The following is an 18,105-nucleotide window of genomic DNA, read 5'->3' as shown; positions in this document are numbered from 1 at the left end:
GGAGTACGTGCAAAAAAAATCCAAAGTCCAAAAAAGCATATTTTTTGGTCACTTTTTATACCTTTAAAAAATGAATAAAAAGTGATCAAAAAGTCGAATCAAAACAAAAATCATACCGATAAAAACTTCAGATCACGGCACAAAAAATGAGTCCTCATACCGCCCTGTACGTGGAAAAATAAAAAAGTTATACGGGTCAGAAGATGACATTTTTAAACGTATAAATTTTCCTGCATGTAGTTATGATTTTTTCCAGAAGTATGACAAAATCAAACCTATATAAGTAGGGGATCATTTTAACCATATGGACCTACAATAATGATAAGGTGTAATTTTTACCGAAATATGCACTGCGTAGAAACGGAAGCCCCCAAAAGTTACAAAATGGTGTTTTTTTCTTCGATTTTGTCACACAATGATTTTTTTTTCCCGTTTTGCCATGAATTTTTGGGTAAAATGACTAATGTCACTGCAAAGTAGAATTGGTGATGCAAAAAATAAGCCATAATATGAATTTTTAGGTGGAAAATTCAAAGGGTTATGATTTTTAAAAGGTAAGGAGGAAAAAACGAAAGTTCAAAAACTGAAAAACCCTGAGTCCTTAAGGGGTTAAGAAATGGCAGTCATCAGGAACAGTGGAAGTTAAAGCAAGATCTGGAAGACCAAGAAAAATATCAGACAGAACAGCTCGCAGGATTGTGAGAAAAACAATTCAGAACCCACGTTTGACTGCACAATCCCTCCAGAAAGAACTGGCAGACACTGGAGTTGTGGTACACTATTGCACTATAAAGAGATACTTGTACAAATATGGTCTTCATGGAAGAGTCATCAGAAGAAAACCTCTTCTACGTCCTCACCACAAAATCAGCAATTGAACTTTGCAAATGAACATATAGACAAGCCTGGAAACAAGTTCTGTGGACCGATGAGGTTAAAATTAATCTTTTTGGCCGGAATGAGCAAAGGTACGTTGGGAGAAGAAGGGGAACAGAATTTAATGAAAAGAACTTCTGTCCAACTGTTAAGCATGGGGGTGGATCAATCATGCTTTGGGGTTGTATTGCAGCCAGTAGCACAGGGAACATCTGACGAGCAGAAGGAAAAATGGATTCAATAACATTTCAGCAAATTTTGGATGCTAACTTGATGCCATCTGTGAAAAAGCTGAAGTTAAAGAGAGGATTGCTTCTACAAATATACAATGATCCTAAACACACCTCGAAATCCACGGGGGATTACATCAAGAGGCGTAAACTGAAGGTTTTCCATGGCCTTCACAATCTCCTGACCTCAACATAATTGAAAATCTATGGATAGACCTTAAAAGAGCAGTGCGTGACAGACAGCCCAGAAATCTCAAAGAACTGGAAGACTTTTGTAAGGAAGAATGGGCAAAGATACCTCAAACAAGAATTGAAAGACTCTTGGCTGGCTACAAAAAGCGTTTACAAGCTGTGATACTTGCCAAAGGGGGCAGTACAAGATACCAACTCTGCAGGGTGCCCAAACTTTTGCAGACGCCATTTTTTGGTTTTCTGTTATTTTGAAAGTGTAAATGATGGAGATAAAATCTAACTTTTGTTGACATATTATAAGAATGTCTAATCTGTAATTTGATGCCTTTTGGAGATTTTTCCATCTTTCCTCGGCTTCTTTATGTGCATTAATACAAATTTTTACCTGGGGTGCCCTAACTTTTGATCCCCACTGTATATATTTTCCATGTAATTGTGCCTTTAAGGATATTACGAATGTGACCCTGCCTGCCAATGAGACCCCAAAAGTCTCCCCCGTATAGTGAGGTGCAGGGGAGGAGTTAGTCCACTGCTGGTACTAGTCCAGTGCTAGTTCACCCTAGTGTGGCTCCTGAGCAACAGCTTAGCTCAGGTGTGCTGTGTGTCGTGTGGCCTGAGGAAAGGCCTACTTCAAATCTTATCTCTCAACTGGTCATCCTGCAAGTATTGCTCGCAACAAGGAAATTCATGCCTCTGCGGAACGTTCTTCAGTACCTTGACAGGACCCTACCTACCAGGATTTAATCGACAGTCTCAAGTCAGTATAATTTTGTCTGGTGAAAGCACCACAATTCTCAGCAAGGCAATGGGGCTCCCAAGGGGTTACGCTGCACTCTCACACCAAGGCTAGCTGTATGTGTTATATCATCTACATCCTGCTCATTAAAGACTGTTATCCGTAACCTGACATTGGTGTGTTAATTTATTCCCCGTGTCTGGCCCATGAGAAGCTGCATCAAACCTTGAACCGTGTATAGGATAACTGTGCCCTGGCGTCACAAAGTGATCAGGTATTTCCACCAACACCACCCCGTGTCACCACATACCCACAGGATGACTTGGCATCATTTTTCAAAAATGATGGTTTGAATGATGGTTTACTTTAAGAATTAGGAAATTTGACTCTCTTATCTTCACTGAGGTTCTGAAAAATGTTTTCTAGTTGAGATCCAAACAGGCTGGAAAGGGCAAAGCACAGAAACAGTTCTTAGATGGTGCGTCACCACCCAAGTTCTTCTTGCTAAATAAGCAGTTGCTAGATTTTTGGCTTAAAGACAAATAGTCTATAGCTGCATTGAATAATAACTTATGCAGTTAATGGGGTATTCCGGCTTTAGACCTTTTATCCCCTATCCAAAGGATAGGGGATAAGATGTTTGATCGCGGGGGGCCCGCCGCTGAGACCCCCCTGCAATCTCCCAGCAGCACCCGCATTATGTGCGGATAGGGGATAAAATGGATAGGGGATAAAATGTCTAAAGCCGGAATACCCCTTTAACCTTGGAATGTTTTTTTAGAATAATCTTTCATGATACACCATCCTGGTGGCCAAATCTGCAGAGCGCTTGTAACCAGAACTGAAGCCAACACAACCTTGCGTGCAGAAGCCGATAAAGTAGGATTTTTAGGGAGAAAATCCGCCTTACAATCCAATGCATTAATAAGAGCAGACGATTCTTCAGTTGGGAACAAATATTTCATGGCTTACTTTGCCACAAGTAGTTGGGAGAGAGTCCCACATTTCTATAGAAAAGGGTCTAGGCGATAAAGAGATTTGAATCTAGAATCTAGATCTATCTAATTTTCTGGCTTTTCTCAATTCTTGGAGAACACTTTTTCTAGAACTTAATGATCTAGAAGTTTTTTTTGACTCTTTGCAAGGAAAGTAGAAAAACTGTTCCTTCTCAGGATGACAAGATTCCTCGGCGGTCTCACCCGTCTCGTTCCTGCTTTAATAAGCTTTGAGGATTTAGTTAGATTAATAAGATTAATCACCAGAGTCACATTCCAAGGAGGAATCTGAGATGAACTTTCCTTTGGATCGAAAGGAAGGACTGCGAGAGTTAAATGAAGGAGACCCTATTCGTACATGCTTAAAATTAATAGATGTGTGGACCTCAAAAGTATGTTATAGCTGATCATTAATGGGGGTACCCCACTGGCCAACGTTCGGGAGTAAATGTTTCGAATGCTGTTTTCACGCTGCTGGGGTCGGCCTTGCCCATAATGACATCACAGCCACGCCCCCTCAATGCAAGTCTATGGTAGGGGGCCCCCACTTCGCTTCTATACACAATCCTCCTGAGTACAAACACCACAGCTGCCCCATCTCCTCCCCCATCCCCGGAGTTATAATTACCTGTTCCCGGGGTCCGTGATCCCTCTGACTCTGGCGCTGTTGCTGTGCGCTGCAATGCGGAATGATGAGTGATGTCCCCAACGCGACGTCACCGTCAGTGCGCACAGTGACAGCGCCGGAGCCAGAAGGATCGCGGACCTCGGGAACAGGTAATTATAACACCGGGGATGGGGGGAGGCGATGGGGCAGCTGTGGTGTTTGTACTCAGGAGGACTGTGTATAGAAGCGAAGTGGGGACCAGATAACGCTATATGTCTGGTCCCCACTTCGCTTCTGTACACATATGCCTCTGAAGCGCTATCACTGACAAGCGGAGCATTAGCAGAGCATCGGGCAGCGGCTTCCCGGAGAGATGCTCTGCTAATATAATGCTTGTCAATGATAGGGCTTATGATTGCGCTGTGCGGGGGACATATATAACATGCGCTGTGCGGGGGAAATATATAACATGCGCTGTGCGGGGGGCATATATATAATATGTGCTGCTGGGGACATATATAACATGCGCTGTGCGGGGGACATATATAACATGCGCTGTGCGGGGGGCATATATAACATGTGCTGCACGGGGGACATATATAACATGCGCTGTGCGGGGGGCATATATAACATGTGCTGCACGGGGGACATATATAACATGCGCTGTGTGGGGGGCATATATATAACATGCGCTGCTGGGGACATATATAACATGCGCTGTGCGGGGGCATATATAACATGCGCTGTGCTGGGGACATATATAACATGCGCTGTGCTGGGGACATATATAACATGCGCTGCTGGGGACATATATAACATGCGCTGTGCTGGGGACATATATAACATGCGCTGTGCTGGGGACATATATAACATGCGCTGTGCTGGGGGCATATATAACATGCGCTGTGCTGGGGACATATATAACATGCGCTGTGCGGGGGGCATATATAACATGGGCTGTGTGGGGGACATATATAACATGCACTGTGTGGGGGACATATATAACATGCGCTGTGCTGGGGACATATATAACATGCGCTGTGCTGGGGACATATATAACATGCGCTGTGCGGGGACATATATAACATGCGCTGTGCTGGGGGCATATATAACATGCGCTGTGCTGGGGACATATATAACATGCGCTGTGCGGGGACATATATAACATGCGCTGTGCTGGGGGCATATATAACATGCGCTGTGCGGGGACATATATAACATGCGCTGTGCAGGGGGCATATATAACATGGGCTGTGTGGGGGACATATAGCGTGCGGTGTGGGAGGGACATATATAACATGCACTGTGCGGGGGACATATATAACATGCGCTGTGCTGGGGACATATATAACATGCGTTGTGCGGGGGCATATATAACATGCGCTGTGTGGGGGACATATATAACATGCGTTGTGCGGGGGCATATATAACATGCGCTGTGTGGGGGACATATATAACATGCGCTGTGCGGGGGGCATATATAACATGGGCTGTGTGGGGGACATATATAACATCGGCTGTGCGGGGGACATATATAACATGCGCTGTGCTGGGGACATATATAACATGCGCTGTGCGGGGGACATATATAACATGCGCTGTGCTGGGGACATATATAACATGCGTTGTGCGGGGGCATATATAACATGCGCTGTGCAGGGGACATATATAACATGCGCTGTGCGGGGGACATATATAACATGCGCTGTGCTGGGGACATATATAACATGCGTTGTGCGGGGGACATATATAACATGCGCTGTGCGGGGGACATATATAACATGCGCTGTGCTGGGGACATATATAACATGCGTTGTGCGGGGGCATATATAACATGCGCTGTGCAGGGGACATATATAACATGCGCTGTGCGGGGGACATATATAACATGCGCTGTGCTGGGGACATATATAACATGCGTTGTGCGGGGGACATATATAACATGTGCTGTGCGGGGGCCATATATAACATGCGCTGCTGGGGACATATATAACATGCGCTGCGCGGGGGCATATATAACATGTGCTGTGCTGGGGACATATATAACATGCGTTGTGCGGGGGACATATATAACATGCGCTGTGCGGGGGCATATATAACATGGGCTGTGTGGGGGACAAATATAACATGTGCGGTGTGGGAGGGACATATATAACATGCGCTGTGTGGGGGATATATATAACATGCGCTGTGCGGGGGACATATATAACATGTGCTGCGCGGGGGACATATATACATGCGCTGTGCGGGGGCATATATAACATGCGCTGTGCAGGGGACATATATAACATGCGCTGTGCGGGGGACATATATAACATGCGCTGCGGTGGGTATATGATAGCGCTGTGTGGGGCTTATATACACATGCGCTGCTAGGGGCATATGCTTGCGATGTGCGGGGGACATATATACAATTTATCGTGCGACACAATTTCCAACCCGTGGGACACACAACATTTTTCCCATGCGACACATTAGTAAATCAGGGAGAAAAATACACGGAGTAAATGAGTAAATGAAGAAACACTCAGAGATAAACCCGACATTAGTAAATGAGGGGTAGTGTGTATCAAGCTGTTGCAAAACTACAACTCCCAGAATGCCTGGAAAACACTGCTATAGAATTAACTAGAATTTCTTCATATATATATATATATATATATATATATATATATATATATATATATGTTTGCAAGTGAATAGTTCAACATTTGTAGCTTTTTTTTTATATATATCACACAGTGAGTAAACTTTAGCAAATGTCTAGTTTTTTTGTTGTTGTTGTGTATCAAGCGCTACATAATTTGGTGTAGAAGAGCCATTTCCATGAATGTATGTAGAAAGTGTGGATAAAAAACAGACGGTAAGGAAAACGCACTCACCCCGTTTTCTCGCACTCAAGCCAGAGGAAGCACCCACGTGCGTGAAACTAGTTGCCGCCCCCTTTCACGCCCCCTGCCTGTGACCATCCACAGCTCCCTGTGCACCTGTCTCTGTATACCAAGAACCACGTTGAAAAATAATAAAGAATCTCAATTCGTCTCAGCAAGAACCGGGGTGAGTGCATTTTCCTTACCGTCTATTTTTTTTATTCTTGCTATTGCTTCTACAATCGCTGAAACACTGCACAACCCCAGGAGTCACAGTCAGCGTATACAGAGACATACAGGAATTGCTTCGTATCCTACCCATTGTCCTTTGCCTTTAGGACTAGCGGTGCCGGACATATACTTTTCTCCTTTGTTCATTATGTAGAAAGTGTACTGACACCTAGTGGTAGTGTTGAGTATTGCAGCCAATTATTCAATCATCCCAATGTCCATTTTTTGTGTATCTTAAAAAAAACTATTTTGTTTTGTCTGTTTCATATTTCCTCCTTTACACATCTTTGTATTATTTTACCTCAATTGAGAACCCACTGCTACGAATTTCTACAGCTCCAACTGATCTCAATAGTCGCTGCATAAACCATATAACATGTAATAGACTCAATTTAGTGTAGGAAAGAATTTTAGCAACTTGGGCTACGTGCATCCGGGTAGGAGGAAAATACATTGCTTCCTGACAGGTATTCACACACTATGGGGGGAGATTTATCAAAAACTGTCCAGAGGAAATGTTGCTAAGTTGTCCATAGCAACCAATCAGATCGCTTCTTTCATTTTTGAAAAAGCCTGTGAAAAATAAAAATAAAACAATCTGGTTGCTATGGGCAACTGCACCACTCTTCCTTTCCACAAGTTTTGATAAATCTCCCCCATAATACACATCATAATTGGGGGAGATTTATCAAAACCAGTGCAGAGGAAGAGTGGTGTAGTTGCCCATAGCAACCAATCAGATTGCTTCTTTCATTTTCCACAGGCCTCTTTAGAGGCCTGTGGAAAATGAAAGAAGCAATCTGATTGGTTGCTATGGGCAACTGCACCACTCTTCCTCTGCACAGGTTTTGATAAATCTCCCCCAATAAGTGCAGAAATAGCTGTGGGGGTCCTGGACCTTAAAGGAGTAGAAAGGAAGAAGGAGTAGAGGAGAGACACCGAAGTGGTAAAGAGCGGGAGCACGGAAGAATGGAGGAGGGGTCAGACAATATTTAATTAGGTACTCCGCCGTCAGGTAAAAAAAAAAAAAATGCGCCAGAAGCTTACCTGTCTGTCCCACTTCTGAAACCATCAACAACCTGTTTGTGTCATCTTCCCTACCATACCTTGCCAGAAACCTGGATCAGCAGTTGTTTAGTACTAAAAATCCCAGAATGCATTGTTTTCCCTCATCTCTACATCACAGTCCTCCCGCCAGTTCCCCACCCAGAGCTGCGGCAGAACATTGCTCTACGCAGCAGATCAGTCTGCAGCACCTGCTTTATTCATTCCCTGATTGCTATTCTGCCTGTGGCATTGTTCAGCACAAGGCAGCATGATGTTAACACACCTTGTTCTTCCCTAAATGAGGGAACAGGGAGATGATGATGTAGCTGTAGGGCCTAGACAGAGGTGGTAATCACTTAACAACTTAAAGAGGTTCCAGGATTTTTTTTTTATTTGACTATGCTACAGGGGCTGTAAAGTTAGTGTAGTTCATAATATAGTGTCTGTACCTGTGTGTGACGGTTTTTTCTCACAATTCTTCTGTGATTTTCACCCCAATATTTATTTTTACCAGCATACAAAATGACTGTTGTCTCAGATTTTTCCCAGGTTGCAATGCGGCCAAGACCTGACTCACTAGTCAGCTGATGACAGGGAGCCTGTCTGCTTCAATGGGTGGAGGGATCGCCTGGTGGGAGAGAGATCAATCTGCAACTAATGCAAAAGCTGTAGGCACCCTGATTGAAAACCACAGGTCTTTTGATGGATGCAGCTCATTTATGTTTCAATGGGTGGGGTGGCTGATGTGTGGGAGGGAGGAAAATGGAATTGTGGGATTTGTAGTCAAAAAAAGAAAAGTCAAACGGGAAATACCAGTTCACAAAAAGCTAGCCACAGTATTATGGTAATCTCACAACATAGCCATTTAGCCCCAAGACAAGCGCAGATCCTTCCTAAGCATGTCCATTACTGTCTGCCAGGTACATACTAAAATCACCTTATGGTGGATAACCCCTTTAAGGACTTTAGTTTTTTCATCCTCCTCTTCTATAAAATCAAAACAAGTAAAATTTTGCACCTACAGACCCATATAAGGGCTTGTTTTTTGCATCACCAATTGTACTTTGTAATGGCATCACTTATTTTATAACATAAAACACTTATATGTGGGGTGAAATAAAAAAAAAACACAATTTAGCAATTTTATACAGCTTCTGTTTTTACGCAGTGCACTTTTCAGTAAAAATGACACCTTATCTTTATTCTGTAGGTCCATACAGTTACAAGGATACCCAATTTATGTAGGTTTTATTTTATTTTACTACTTTAAAAAGTTTATATAACTAAATGCATTTTTTTAAATTGTCCTCTTCTGACCCCTATAACTTTTTTTTATTTTTCTGCATACGGGGCTATATGAGGGATAATTTTTGGTGCCATGGTCTGTAGTTTTAATCAGTACCATATTTGCTTTAATGGGACCTTTTAATAGCTTTTTATAATTTTTTTTTATGGTATATGAAGTGACCAAAAATGCCCAATTTTGGACTTTTTGGGGATTTTTTTTATGTGTACGGTGCGCCATCGACCGTGTGGTTTGGCTAACCTTATATTTTAATAGTTCGGACATTTACGCATGTGGCGGTACCACATAGGATTTTTTTTTTTGTTACATTATTCTATTTAAAAAATGGGAACTGGAGGGTGATTCAAACTTTTATTAGGGGAGGGGCTTATTCACATGTATTACCTTTTTTTTATACACTTTTAACCTTTTTTTTTAGCCCCCATAGCATAGCATTGATCAGTGTTATTGGTGCTCTGCTGCTCCAGCCTGCATGGCTGGCTGGGAGCAGGAGAGGACCAATTGGACAGCGAGGAGGCAGGTAAGGGCCCTCCCGCCGCTGAGCTGCCAGGATGCTTTCACTTTTATTTTAGACGCTGCAATCAACTTTGATCGCAGCGTCTTAAGGTTTAATGCTAGACATTGGCCCGATTGGTGATGCCCGGCATTTACCCTTGGTCCTGGCTGCTGACAGCAGTCGACACCCACTGGGTTTAATGCACGCTCAGCCCCTGAGCGTGTTTTAAATGCCGGTAAGGGAACCACGGCGTACAGGAACGCCCTGCGTCCATAAGGACTTGTGCACAAGGATGTACCCATACGCCCTGCGTCCTTAATAGGTTAAGGGAAGGGGCTTGAGCTTACAAACAAGATCCAGTCATGCCTCCTAAGACAGCAGAGATAATGATGATGATAATGATGCATTATGTCAGGAGAGAGGGAGGGGATCTGTAGACAACAACACACTCACAATGAAATGTCTACACAACTTCCTGTCAGGAAAGATGGAGGGGAGCTTGGAACTGGAGACATCACAACACTGTCAATGAGAGGACAACATAACTTCCTGTCAGGGATATTTCAAGTTAAAACATGCTGATTCCAGTACAATAAGTGATAACACAGAAATTGTATTTCAATACAATTTTCTGTTACCACTTTACCCCTTCAACAAAAGCATCTTACAGAATTCACCATAAAGCTGTATAAACTAAGATGACCTCATCCAGATGGCTCCCAAAATAACACTATACCTGGACAAGAGCAGACCCTCCGCAGAATGTAATGGTAATCACTAGAGATGAGTGAATCGAAGCGGACGAACCCAAATTTGTTACGAATTTCATGAAAAATTTTATTTGCAACGAATGCGAATATCGCCGCGAATCTATCGTGCAAATCGCTTCATAAAATTCCATTTTACAGCGTTCCTGGCTAAAGGAGACCTAAAATGGCGGATCCACATGTGAGTACATGGGGCAGGGGATTATGGGAGGGCAGGAAACTGCGCAATTCAGTGCTTTTTTTGCTCCACAAATCATCTGCTGCTCAGAATTGTGTAGACTGTATGAAAACCAGTGCACATTTACGGTTTAATCCCTGTTTTCTTTTTTTTGTGGTGCTGCACTGTTGGGTCCTGCTGCTGTTCACAAATAAGTTATTTTTCAGCGAACTGTGGTGCATTTTTCTGCCCTCATACATGCATAACACATGCCTACATCAAAGCAGTCTACTATTCTGTATCTGTAACAAGTCTAGATACTGGTAAAGTCCTGGCAAAAGTAATCACCTGCTGGTGTTTTTCAAAAATACTGATTTTTTTCTGCGTATTGTTGCACATATTTCTGCCCTCATCAGTGCATACCTCATACATACATCCAAGTAGTGTACCATTTTGTACCTGTTAATCTGTTAAGGGCCTACATACTGTGAAAGTCCAAACAATAGTACTCACCGGCTGGTGTTTTACAAAAATACTGATTTTTTTCTGCCTATCGTTGCGCATTTTTCTACCCTCATCAGTGCATACCGCATAAGTACATCCAAGTAGTGTACCATTTTGTACCTGTTAATCTGTCAAGGGCCTACATACTGTGAAAGTCCAAACAATAGTATTCACCGGCTGGTGTTTTACAAAAATTACAGTGTTTTTAGGCTCATTGTAGCGCATTTTTCTGCCCTCATCAGTGCATACCACATACGTACATCCAAGTAGTGTACCATTTTGTACCTGTTAATCTGTCAAGGGCCTACATACTGTGAAAGTCAAAAAAATAGTATTCACCGGCTGGTGTTTTACAAAAAATTACAGAATTTTTTAGGCTCATTGTAGCTCATTTTTCTGCCCTCATCAGTGCATACCGCATAAGTAGATCCAAGTAGTGTACCATTTTGTGCCTGGTAATCTGTCAAGGGCCTATATACTGTGAAAGTCCAAACAATAGTACTCACCGGCTGGTGTTTTACAAAAATTACAGAGTTTTAAGGCTCATTGTGGTGCATTTTTCTGCCCTCATCAGTGCATACCACATACATACATCCAAGTAGTGTACCATTTTGTACCTGTTAATCTGTCAAGGGCCTACATACTGTGAAAGGACAGCCATAAGTAATCACCTGCTGCAGTTCTAAACAAATACTGTTTAAAGAGTAGTGTAGCGTATTGTAATACCCTCATAAACGCACTAAATATGTCAGGCAGAGAAGTGCCAGGACATGCACAGAGGAGTGGCAGAGACCTAAATACTTCAGGCAGAGTTGGCAGCAGACTTGGGGTGAGTGGCAACAGGAGTCGCAGCGAGAGGCCTGAGCTCCCGTTATAAGCCAGCGGTCATGTCTCGACCAGCAACCCATCTGCCGTCATCGATTGGTTAACACACTCATCCACATCATCACAAGTGACATCTCACACCCCCAGTCAACAGTCGGTGGGTTCCTCAGACACAACCCTCAGTTGGCATGGCCCGGGAGCAGTCCCTGTCCTCCCATTGCCTTTGTCCTATGCTGTTCCCTCTCCTAGAGAAGTATCTTATGCTGTAGGTTCAGCTCCACTATTCACTGAGGACGATCTAATAGAGGACAGTCAACAGCTACTGCCCAGCCAAGAAGGAGAGGAGACATGTGCCGCTTGCTCCGCTAGGCGGCAAAGTAGTGATACGTAGAGTGACGTGGGAGGTGGTGTTGCAAGGGTTCAGGGTCCTGAAGCAGACACTGTTGGGGAACCTGCGGAGAACATCAGTGACGTGCACACACCTGTTGATGATGATGAAGCCGATCGCAATTGGGAGCCGGGTGCAGAAGGGGCTTCATCATCATCAGGAGAAGAGAGTTGCAGGTTGCCCTTGAGGCAGCAGCTGAGCCAGCAAGGCAGTAGCATGGTTGGCAGTCCGCATGGTGGCAGGAGTGGAAATTCTGGAGCCAAACGTGCCCAGGGGAGACCACCTGCTTCGCGGCAGCCTACCTTTCCGGGAGGTAGTGGAACAGGGGTTCCTGGAGACGGTGCCAGTAGCAGTCAATTAGTGCGGACTGTAGGTGGAAAATCAGCTACTCGGCGGTGTGGCAGTTTTTCATCAGGCATCCGGAGGAGGTTCACGTAGCCACATGCAAGATACGTCGGCAGAAGGTGAAGCGTGGCCAGGGTCCCAATGTCGGCACCACGGCCCTGCGTCAACACATGCTTCGCCACCATAAAGCAGCCTGGGAGAACCGTGGCTCCGATGTAGTGGTACAGCCTGATGCATCACCCATTGGCCATCCGCTCCCTCCTTCATCCAGCCAAGGCTCCACCACCTCAGCCGAAGGGAGCTGTGTGTCAAACCCTCCTTCTGTCGCTCCAGATGCTCCTGCTTCTCCCACTTTTAGTCAGCCATTCCGCCAACAATCCATCGACGAAGCCATGTCCAAGAGACAACAGTATGCGCCCACTCATCCAACGGCACAGAAGTTGAATGTGCTCCTGTCTCAAGTTGCTGGTGCTGCAGTCCCTCCCTTTTCAAGTGGTGGACTCTACACCTGTCAGAGAATTGATGGCTTGTGCCGAGCCGAGGTGGAGAGTCCCAAGCCGCCATTTAATTGCGAAGAAGGCAGTACCAGCCCTGCATAAGTTTGTACAAGAGAAGGTGGGCCAGTCCTTGAGCCTGTCGGTGTGTTCAAAAGTGCATGGCAGCGCCGACGTGTAACTATGGAGCTGTAACTATGGGCAGGGACAATACTTGTCTTTTACGGCCCACTGGGTAAATGTGGTTCCTGCACAGCCACAACAGCAACTTGGACAGGTCACACTGCTTCCTCCTCCATGCTCTCGCTCTCAGGCAATTGGTCCTGTGACAGTGTGCGACTCCGCCTCCTCAGCCTCCACCGTGTCCTCGGCCTCCACTGCACGTAGAAATCTCGGTGGCCCTTCATCGTACCATGTGTGTAGGGCACGGCATTGTCAAGCTGTTCTTCACATGTTTGCCTTGGCGAACGGAGTCACACAGGGGAGGAACTGCTAAAATTAATTCGTAAAGAAAGAGTATGGCTTACTCCACGAAATCTGGAAATGGGAACCATGGTGACCGACAACGGTGAAGAACATTGTGTCTGTGCTGCGACAAGGAAGTGTGAAACATGCGCCCTGCATGGCACACGTGTTGAATCTGGTTGTCAAGCACTTCCTCAAGTCTTCACCCCAATTGCAAAACATCCTGACAATGGCAAGGAAACTGTGCATGCACTTCAGCCACTCGTACACCGTAAAGCACACCCTCCTTGAACTGCAGCATCAGAACGGTATCCCACAACATAGTCTTATTTGTGACATTGCCACATGTTGGAATTCCACCCTCCATATGTTGGACAGACTATACGAACAAAGAAAAGCCATCACCGATTTCTTGATGATCCAAGCAGATAGGAGTACTCCCCTGTGTAACTTCAATGTGAACCAGTGACAGCTCATACGTGACACCTGCCGTTTGCTGAGGCCCTTTGAGGAAGCCACATTATTTGTAAGTCGCCTGGATTGCGGCATGAACGATGTCATTCCACTCCTTTATTTCCTACAACAAATGATTGAAACATTGGCTGGCCACGGCAATGGAGTCATTGCGCCTACATCTCAAGGCTACATGAGCCCTGTGGGGGCTGAACTGGAGGAGGAGGATGAGGGGCAGAGTGGAGCACAGTTTAGGTTGGATGAGATGGCCGGTGTTTCTAGTCATCGGACAGGAGAGGAGGAGCAGGAGCAGCCAGAGGAGCTAGAGGGTTATGAGGAAGGCGAGACAGAGGACCCAGACACACCCTGGCAGTATGCAGTGGAGATGGAGGAAGGTAGTCCCTCTGAGTCACTGGCGCAAATGGCACGATGCGTGCTCAGTTGCTTGCGTAGTGACAACCGAATTGTCAAAATTCGTTAGCGGGATGACTTCTAGATCTCCAACTTATTGGACCCTCACTACCGTCCCAGAATGGGGGCCTTTTTTACACCCACTGAGAGGAAGGACAAACTGACCTACTACAGAGAGATCCTACGTAGTCAGTTGGCCGATGCCTATCAGCGACATGGTCCATCCACTCACAAGTCTGACTCGGGGGTCACTCTGCGCTCACCTTCCACTGCCATGGCTGCTGGGGAGGAGAGGGGTGGCAGAAGCAGTACCAGCTCAGTCGCTGATGAGTAGCTTTCTTCACCCGCATAGTGAAGCAACTCATCAGCAGCAGGTAGACATGGAGCAGGACCTGAACCAGCAGGTGGTGGCATACCTTGACATGGCCATTCCAACACACCTTGAAGATCCGCTGGACTTCTGGGCAGCCAAACTTGATTTATGGCCGCAACTAGCAGAGTTTGCCCTGGAAAAGCTGTCCTGCCCGGCCAGTAGTGTGCCATCAGAGCGGGTGTTTAGTGCGGCCGGGGTCATAGTCACCCCAAGGCGAACTCATCTGTCCACGAAAAATGAGGAGATACTGACGTTTGTCAAGATGAATCAGGGATGGATCAGCCAGGATTTCCAGCCACCAATGCCAGATGCCTCAGAGTAGATTGACCATGCTGCTACACCAACACTTTATGGTTATGAAACCCTCTTGGGTTATCAATGAGAGTTATGAAACTCTCTTGGGTACTGCGAATGCCTGCTCATGACTCATCCTGTGTCTTTCAGGAACTACTTGCCTCACTGACGCTTTTGGCCTTGGGCCTTAAATTATTGGGTGTTTAGCAGTAGCTAAATACAAGCTTAATGCAAATTTCAAAATTGATCTTTAAATGTAAGGGGTTATGAAACCCTCTTGGGTGCTGCCAATGCCTGCTCCTGACTCATCCTGTGTCTTTCAGGAACTACATGCCTTCATGATGCTTCTGGGCTTGGGCCTTTAATTTTAGGATTTTTGATATAGATACATACATGCTTAACTTAAATTTCAACATTTATGGTGCAATGTATGGGGTTATTAAACCCTCTTGGGTACTGTTTTTTTCAAGTTTTCTGATAATTTTCTCAGTAATAAACTTGAATCTTCCAGAATAATAACCATTACACCATTGAACGCTTGTTGTGTGTGATTTTTTACTTAAAATTTTCATGAATAATACGGAGATGGATGAACTCTTCTTTATTTCAGAAAACATTACTTTATAGAAGAATGTCTTTTTGTGGTCCACCGTCCTGCAGTATAGAGTCTTCTGGACTCTTGGATATGCGCTTGTTCTTAACCCCTTAAGGACTCAGGGTTTTTCAGTTTTTGCACTTTCGTTTTTTCCTCCTTACCTTTTAAAAATCATAACCCTTTCAATTTTCCCCCTAAAAATCCACATTATGGCTTATTTTTTGCGTCACCAATTCTACTTTGCAGTGACATTAGTAATTTTACCCAAAAATGCACAGCGAAACGGAAAAAAAAAATCATTGTGCGACAAAATCGAAGAAAAAACGCCATTTTGTAAATTTTGGGGGCTTCCGTTTCTACGCAGTGCATATTTTGGTAAAAATTACATCTTATCATTATTCAGTAGGTCCATACGGTTAAAATGATACCCTACTTATATAGGTTTGATTTTGTTGTACGTCTGGAAAAAATCATAACTACATACAGGAAATTTATACGTTTAAAAATGTCATCTTCTAACCCCTATAACTTTTTTATTTTTCCACGTACAGGGCGGTATGAGGACTCATTTTTTGCGCCGTGATATTAAGTTTTTATCGGTATGATTGTTTTGATCGGACTTTTTGATCACTTTTTATTCATTTTTTAATGGTATAAAAAGTGACCAAAATGGCGCGTACGCCATTGACCGTGCGGTTTAATTAATGATATTTTTATAGTTCGGACATTTACGCACGCGGCGATACCACATATGTTTATTTTTTTTTTTTTACACTGTTTTATTTTTTATGGTTAAAGGGGGGTGATTCAAACTTTTATTAGGGAAGGGGTTAAATGACCTTTATTAACACTTTTTTTTTACTTTTTTTTTGCAGTGTTATAGGTCCCATAACCTAACCTAACCCTGCTTTGTTTTTCTTCACAACTTTATCCTTGAACTGATTGGTGAGCTCCTTGGTCTTCATGCTGCTGTTTGTTCAGTAATGTTCTATAACAACCTCTGTCACGAAACAGGTGCACTGAGACAAAATTTCAGACAGATGGACCCTTTTTACTAATTATATGACTTGAAAATGTGACGGCAATTGGTCATGCAAGATCTTTGTTAGGGTATGTTCACATGTACAGTCTTGGCCGTAAATGTTGGCACCCCTGAAATTTTTTCTAGAAAATGAATTATTTCTCACAGAAAAGGATTGCAGTAACACATGTTTTGCTATACACATGTGTATTCCCTTTGTGTGTATTGGAACTAAACCAAAAAAGGGAGGAAAAAAAGAAAATTGGACATAATGTCACACCAAACTCCAAAAATGGGCTGGACAAAATTATTGGCACCCTTTCAAAATTGTGGAAAAATGTGTTTGTTTAAACTATGTGATGCACCTTTAAACTCACCTGGTGCAAGTAACAGGTGTGGGCAATATAAAAATCACACCTGAAAGCAGATAAAAAGGAGAGAAGTTCACTTAGTCTTCGCGTTGTGTGTCTGTGTGTGCCACACTAAGCATGGACAACAGAAAGAGGAGAAGAGAACTGATGACTTGAGAACCAAAATTGTGGAAAAATATCAACAATCTAACAATCTCAAGGTTATAAGTCCATCTCCAGAGATCTAGATTTGCCTTTATCCACAGTGCGCTACATTATCAAGAAGTTTGCAACTCATGGCATTGTAGCTAATATCCCTGGGCGTGAACGGAAGAGAAAAATTGATGAAAGGTGTCAACGCAGGATAGTCCGGATGGTGGATAAGCAGCCCCAAACAAGTTCCAAAGATATTCAAGCTGTCCTGCAGGCTCAGGGAGCATCAGTTTCAGCGCGAACTATCAGTCGGCATTTAAATGAAATGAAACGCTATGGAGGAGACCCAGGAGGACCCCACTGCTGACACAGAGACATAAAAAGCAAGACTACCTTTTGCCAAAATGAACTTGACTAAGCCAAAATCCTTCTGGGAAAATGTCTTGTGGACAGATGAGAACAAGATAGAGCTTTTTGGTAAAGCCCATCATTCTACTGTTCACCGAAAATGGAATGAGGCCTACAAAGAAAAGAACACAGTACCTACAGTGAAATATGGTGGAGGATCAATGATGTTTTGGGGTTGTTTTGCTGCCTCTGGCACTGGGGGCCTTGAATGTGTACAAGGCATCATGAAATCTGAGGATTACCAAAGGATTTTGGGTCGCACTGTACAGCCCAGTGTCAGAAAGCTGGGTTTGCGTCCGAGATCTTGGGTCTTCCAGCAGGACAATGACCCCAAACCTACTTCAAAAAGCCCCCAGAAATGGATGACAACAAAGCGCTGGAGAGTTCTGAAGTGGCAGAAATGAGTCCAGATCTAAATCCCATTGAACACCAGTGGAGAGATATTAAAATTACTGTTGGGAAAAGGCGCCTTCCAATAAGAGAGACCTGGAGTAGTTTGCAAAGGAAGAGTGGTCC

The sequence above is a fragment of the Hyla sarda genome, chromosome 6 (genome assembly GCF_029499605.1).
Source record: "Hyla sarda isolate aHylSar1 chromosome 6, aHylSar1.hap1, whole genome shotgun sequence".
NCBI lineage: Eukaryota > Metazoa > Chordata > Amphibia > Anura > Hylidae > Hyla > Hyla sarda.
This window is presented reverse-complemented; position numbering follows the sequence as displayed.